Source organism: Sciurus carolinensis, chromosome 4 (assembly GCF_902686445.1).
Source record: "Sciurus carolinensis chromosome 4, mSciCar1.2, whole genome shotgun sequence".
Lineage (NCBI taxonomy): Eukaryota > Metazoa > Chordata > Mammalia > Rodentia > Sciuridae > Sciurus > Sciurus carolinensis.
This window is the reverse complement of record NC_062216.1, coordinates 166730313-166736829: the sequence shown is the minus strand read 5'-3', so window position 1 is coordinate 166736829 and position 6517 is coordinate 166730313.

The window sequence follows — 6517 nt, the reverse complement described above, 5'->3', positions numbered from 1 at the left end:
TCAGTTCCTTATCTGGTTTGGGCCCTGTGTGTCCCTGGGAGAGAGGCCGAGAAAGGATTCATTTCCTTGTGGGTAAAAGAAGGAACTCACCCCCTCCTGGGGCTGGCAGGGAACCGAGGTGGTGTCCCCTACGAGCCCTGGACAGAGAGCCACCCGCCGGCTCCTGGCACCAGAGGACCCTCCACGGGCTGGGCTCCCAGCACCTGGCAGAGCTGCCTTTGCCAACACCCGGGGAGCAGGCTGGGCCCACCCCCCGAGCTCTAGAGCCGCTCCTGGATCTGCCTGCACCCACTGCCAGGGTGCCGCAAACCGGATGTGCAGTAGATTTAATGGATCAGTGTTTTGAACAGTGGAAATTTAGAATGAATGTAGTGCTCAGCAGAAAGGAATTGGCTCAGTAAACTTAGCCATGGAGAGGCAGAATATTTCTCCGCCATTGAAATATAGTTCTGGAATATAGATTTGTGGGTTTTAATGTTTCCTGAATGAAGCAGGAGAAATAACTGCACAGACAGAGTGGTGTCTATAATGAAACGCACAGGAAACCGCTGGCCAGGTGACGTGTCCATACGGTGAGCCAGGTCTGCTTCCTCCTGGCGGGAGGAATGTCAGGGATTGTTTTTCTTCTTATTTAATAGAAATAAAGGGCAAAGCATTTGAATCTGCGGTACCCTCCCCAGCCCTCCTGCTTCCTTCTTGGCTTTATTTATTTTTTGGTACCAGGGATTGAACCCTGGGGCACTTAACCACTGAGCCACATCCCAGGCCTTTTTATTTTTTATTTTGAGACAAGGTCTTGCTGAGTTGCTTAGGGCCTTGCTAAGTTCCTGAGGCTGGCCTCAAGCTTGCAATCCTCCTGCCTCAGCCTCCCAAGCCGCTGGGATTACAGGTGTGTACCACCATGCCTGGCCTCCTTCTTCCCTTCTAAGGGTTGTAGATAATTCTAGATGTTTTCTTTGAATTTACCACATATTGCTTTTAAAACTTAACATGCACAATCAGAAAAATAATCAGGCGAGAAGAGATTAAAAGGATTCTCCGAAGGAATCATGACGTCATAGACAATTAGAAGCTTGGGTGATTTTTTACAAGGCAAGTCTCTCTTTTTTGTGGTTGAGGAAACCAGCTCAGTAGGGGAGGCTGGGTGGCCTGCCAAGCCCAGGGTTTGTGGTTCGTGCGGGGGCAGAGCTGGGGCCCCTCCCAGAGGGCTCTGGGAGCGCGGAGGAGGTGGGGTGAGCTGCAGGAGGCGGGAGGGTGCTCTGGGAGGCCGGTGGGCAGGGGCGCCTTCTGCGGGTTTGCCTGGGGTACCTGGAGGTACAAGCAGGGAGATCCGTGGGTTCACGGGACCAAAGTCCTCATTTACGGCCTTGGGCAGTTAATGTGTAATATTCCGGGATATGAGCTGGGCCACCAGGCGAGAACCCCAGCTCAGGCGACGGAGCTGCTGGGAGCTGTCGCAGGGAAGCCGCCATGTCGGTGAGGACGCCGGGCCCCGCGCCACCTCCCCATCCGTGCCTGGGCGGGCTGGGGAGGGGTGCTCTGGAGCCCGGCCGCTGCCCCCTGGTCTGTTTCCCACCCACCCACCCAGCAAGGGGGTCGGACAGCCGGGACTCGGATCCCTGGGAGCCCGGGCCTGTCTGTTCCCCTCTCTTGCCTCAGGTTCCTCATCCGGAAGAACAGTGGTGATAATGACGATGATGACGGCGGAGGTCAACTGAGCTTTACAGAGATGGAGACGCAGGCTCGGGGCTGAGGATGTAGTTCGGGGTCCGGAGTGTGCTCAGCATGGGCACGGCATGTGCGTGTCCATCACCAGCACCAAAAGAAACGAGGGAAAAGGAAACGGGAGGCTCCCAGATTAAATTGGCCAAGGTCACCACCGGCAAATTGCAGGGACCTGAATGGATCCTCTTGGAGATCCTTGATTCTTGGATTCCACACCTGGCTCTTCCACTTTTTTACTGTGTGACCTTGGACAAGTTTCTAGCCTCCTCTGAGCCTCAGTCTCCCTGATCTGTGGAATGGAAGCAGGTGGCATCCTCTGAGGATTAGATGGCATGTTCGTTTCCTAGGGTTGCTGGGACAAAGGACCACAAAACGGGGGGCTTCAGACAACAAATATTTATTTGTTCTAAAGAAGTTGATATCAGGTGTGGGCAGGCCCAAGCTCTCTGCAGGCTCTAGGCGAGGGGCCCCATTGTCTCTTTCAACTTCCAGTGGCTGCTGGCCATCCTTGGCCTGCAGCTGCATCACTGAGTCCCTGCCCTGCCTCACACAGTGTCCCTCTGTGTGGCTCTGTCCAAATGTCCCTGCTCTTACAAGGACATGGGTCTTCTTGGGTTTAGTGGCCACTGTCCTCCAGTACAACCTCATCTCTCTTTGGTACTGAAGATTGAACCCAGGGGTGCTTAACCACTGAGCCCCAGCCCAGCCCTTTTTCTTGTATTTTATTGAGAGTCAGGATCTCGATGAGTGGCTTAGGGCCTCGCTAAGTTGCTGAGGCTGGCCTCGAACTCGCAGTCCTCCTGCGGCAGCCTCCTAAGCCGCTGGGATCGCAGGTGTGCTGGGCTCAAGCACATCTTAACTTGATCACAACCACAAGACCCGACTCGCAGCCGGCCCCACTTGCAGGCTCCAGGTGGATGTGATTTTGGCAGGACCAGTGGCATGCAGGACACACGTGTGACCGAGGGTCCCTGGTGGAAGGACCCGTGCTGTGTTCTTGCCTCTGTCTCCTGGGGAGGGCCTTTGTGGTCTGGAGACCCCTGATCTTCTCTTCCCGCGGTCACCCCATCCCTCCCTCCTCCTTCTCCAGCCGCCACGTAATCCAAACGCCTTTCATTACAGGCGGGGAACCAAGTCCAGAAAAGGGTGAGGCTGACCCCATGTTACTCGGACCCCCCTGGGTCTGCCTCCGGTCTCTCCCTGTCCTCCCTGGGGGCAAGGGTCCTGGATGTGCACACACCGGGCCTCAGCACCCTGATTTGTCCAAATGCACCCCGACCCTGACCTTGTGCCCCTGCCCTGCAACAGCCCCTTCTCAGGGGCTTGGGTTAGTCAGGCTGCCCCCAGGAGGCACGGGCTCTCCCGTCCCACCCCGGCTGTGCCAGGGTGCTGGGCTGGGGGCCGGCTCCCGGGAGCTGGTGTCGCATGTATATGCGCAGCGTGTGTCTGTGCCTACGTGGCAGGCACACTTGGGCTCCTGGTCTCGCTTGGGAGGGACTACGAGTGTCCTTACTGGGCAACCTCATCTCGGGGACAACCCTGTCTGTCAGTGGGAGGCCCAGTGGGCATTTTCCTCCAGTCTGTGTGCTCCCAAACCTGGACGCGGCTGCTGCATTAGCATGGATCTGCTTGGCGGGGCACACCTGTGGTCCCAGCAGCTCTGGAGGCTGAGGCAGGAGGATCTCAAGTGCAAGGCCAGCCTCAGCTACTTAGTGAGACTATAAGCAGCTTAGGGAGATCTTGCCTCAAAATAAAAAAAATGAAGAGGGCTGGGGATGTGGTTCAGGGTTAAGCACCCCTGACTTCAATCCCTGGTACCAAAAAGAAAAAGAAAAAAACAAAAAGCTACTATTAAGCCTGAATCTGAGGGCTTAAACCTCCAGCCTCCAAACCCCACTGTTCCTAAAGCAGGGAAATGTTGCCCCCGGAGGACGCTGGCCATTGTCTGGTCGTCACAGCTGGGGGAAGGGTGCTCCTGGCGTCTGGTGGTCACGGAGGCTGCCCCACACGGTGTAGTCCAGCCAGCAGAGTCCTGGCCAGGGGGCCCAGGCCCAGGGCCCTGCTCGAGGCTGCCGCAGGCCGCCACAGGCACCAGGAGGGCTCGCGCCCCTGGGCTTGGCTTTCCTTTCAGAGCGCGCTGCCTCTGGAGGGCGGGTGGGGGGCTTGCGCCTCCCCTGCGGTGGCCCGGCCGCTGTCCACGCTGGCGCGCCCACACAGGGGACGTGCAGGCCCCGAGCTCTAAGTCTTTGGTGCCTCTGGTGGCTCAGCCCCGCCCTGGCCCTCCAGCCAGCCAGCGACGTGCAGGTGGACATTTTCTGAGCTCTGGAAGCCTGGTTTTGAGACCCTCCCTTTGAACCATCGGGGAGACGGCCGAAGCCAGGATGCGGGCATCCCGGGGCCTACGGAAAAGCGGAAGCAGATGCAGAATGGGAACCGAGTAACCCTGAGCGTGGACCAGACCTAGGCTGGGGTCTCACAAGCAGGATCCCCAGCCTCCACCACCAGCCCGAAGGTGGCCAGTCACCGGGCCTCCCAGCATCTGTCACGGGAGCTTGGCCTCTTTATTCTTTTGCTGGAGAGCAAAGCCAGAGCCTCGGGCCTCGAGGAGGCAACCACTGAGCCACACCCCGCCCGCGATGGCTCCTTCATAAATAAAGCCACGTCCACCTGCATCAGGGATGAGGGCAGTAGGTTTGGAGAGGGACTTTGAGAGACCCACTCAGACGGAGGACCTGGAAAGTTTTGTGGATTCTTAATTTGGGTGGGTAAGGCCCCCGGCCTCTGATCCAGTCCTGTTCTGCAGCCCCTCGGCCGGGTTTCTGCCAAGCGCAGCATGCCTCAGCGCTTGAACCCTGAGAAACGGGTCCACAGGGATCGCCCGCATCCCAGAGGGCAAACAGAGGCTTCCCTGCGGGTCCCGCCACAGCTTCAGTAGTTCTCTAGTCCAGCCGGGGTGGAGGAGGCCCAGGGCCCTGGGAGGCCAGGATCCACAGGATCCCCTTGCGCCGGGCCCTCACTGGGCGGGGGACAGCGGTCAGAAGGATGGCTGAAGGACGGGCGCCCGGCAGAGGGGGCTGCCCAGGAGCTCTTCAGCCGAGTGCTTCTCTCCTGCCCAGGGAAAACTGGAGATTACCAACCTGGACATGAAACCCGGGGCAACCTTGAAGGTCAAGGGCAGGATCCCAGATGATGCTGACAGGTGAGCGGGGTCGCGGGAGGGCTGGGCCGGGCAGCCCTGCGGAGTGACTTCAGGCCCGGGGCCTTTCTGGCGCCCTGGCTCCCTCCACACGCGGACTCCCTGGGGCTGGGGCCTGCTTTCGCACCCAGGCTGGGTCGGGGACCTTCAGAACATCAGGGCTGACGCCACCTGTGTTCTTTGGCTCCAGCAGCCACTGAAGGGACAGGGGAGGAGCCCTGGAGCCCCACCAGCTCCTTGCAGTCCGGGCCTGTGTTGAAGGCAACCCCCACGGACCCCGCCCTATTAACCTCGCTGAATGACCCCAGCTAGCCTTTCCCGTGAGTCCAGCTGGAGACAGCCACCAGGGGGCGCCAGGTGCCCCGGGCATCCGCCTGCCTCCCAGCTCCCTCCCGGCTCCCTCCCGACTCTCAAACTGCAGGACATTATCAGCATTTCTTCCTTTTTTGGCACCAGGGATTGAACCCAGGGGCACTCAACCACTGAGCCACATCCCCAGCCCCTTTTATTTTTTATTTTGAGACAAGTCTCTCCAAGTTGCTCAGGGCCTCACAAAGTTGTTGAGGCTGGGCTCAAACTTGTGATCCTCCTGCCTCAGTCTCCTGAGTCGCAGGGATTACAAACATGCACCTGGCTAATTTTGGCATTTCTTGGGACTGATCTCTACTTACTCTGGGTTGGGAAGGAAGTGGGCAGATGTATTGAGTAGGAGTCAAGAGAAAAATGAGTCCTTTCTCCTACCCAATCACTTGTTTGCAGACATGCTGGGAAAACCCTGGCCTGAGACACCCCCTCCCCATGAAGGAACCCACCCCCCAGAATGCCTCATTCTCAAGGGCCTCGAAGGTCTAACCCAGGCTCCTGTCGTGGACCTGCCAAGAACCCCTGGTAGCATGCCTTTGTGACAGGGGGCTCATCCCTGTAGGTCAACTGATCTTTACAGTCAAACTCAGGTCTTCAGATATCTAAGGACAGCAGCTCCCTCCCCATGATCAATACCCCCGATTTCCAAACTGTCGCCATCAGCTACTGTTCAGCAGCCTTGGTCTCTGCTCTGAATGGAACATGTCACCTCAGTGCCAAGACTGGTCACCCGCCTGTTTTCAGGCTCAGATTCAAAGCCAGTTTCTTTGAGGATTCTTCCAGCATGTGGCTGACCAAGGTCCTCTGGCCAAGATGCCTTCCTAGGGCTGCCCTGCATCTCACCTGTCACCCCTCCCCTACAGCTTCGCCATTAACCTGGGCCAGGCGACAGCCAAGCTGTGCCTGCATTTTAATCCACGCTTCAAGGAATCCACCATCGTCTGCAACTCCCAGGACGGCAACTGGGGGAAGGAGCAACGGGACAGTCACCTGTGCTTCAGCCCAGGGTCAGAGGTCAAGGTGAGGCCCAAGGGACAGCAGGAGGCAGGGAGCCTTGCGGGGCACAGGGCCAGCTCTGCTCAGCTCCTGGCACTGCCCGGCCCACTTCCAGGGAGCCTCCTGCCTCTCTGACGCCTTCCCTCCCCCACAGGTCACCGTGGCCTTTCAAGGTGATGAGTTCAAGGTGAGGCTACCAGATGGGTACCAGCTGACCTTTCCCAACAGGCTGGGCTA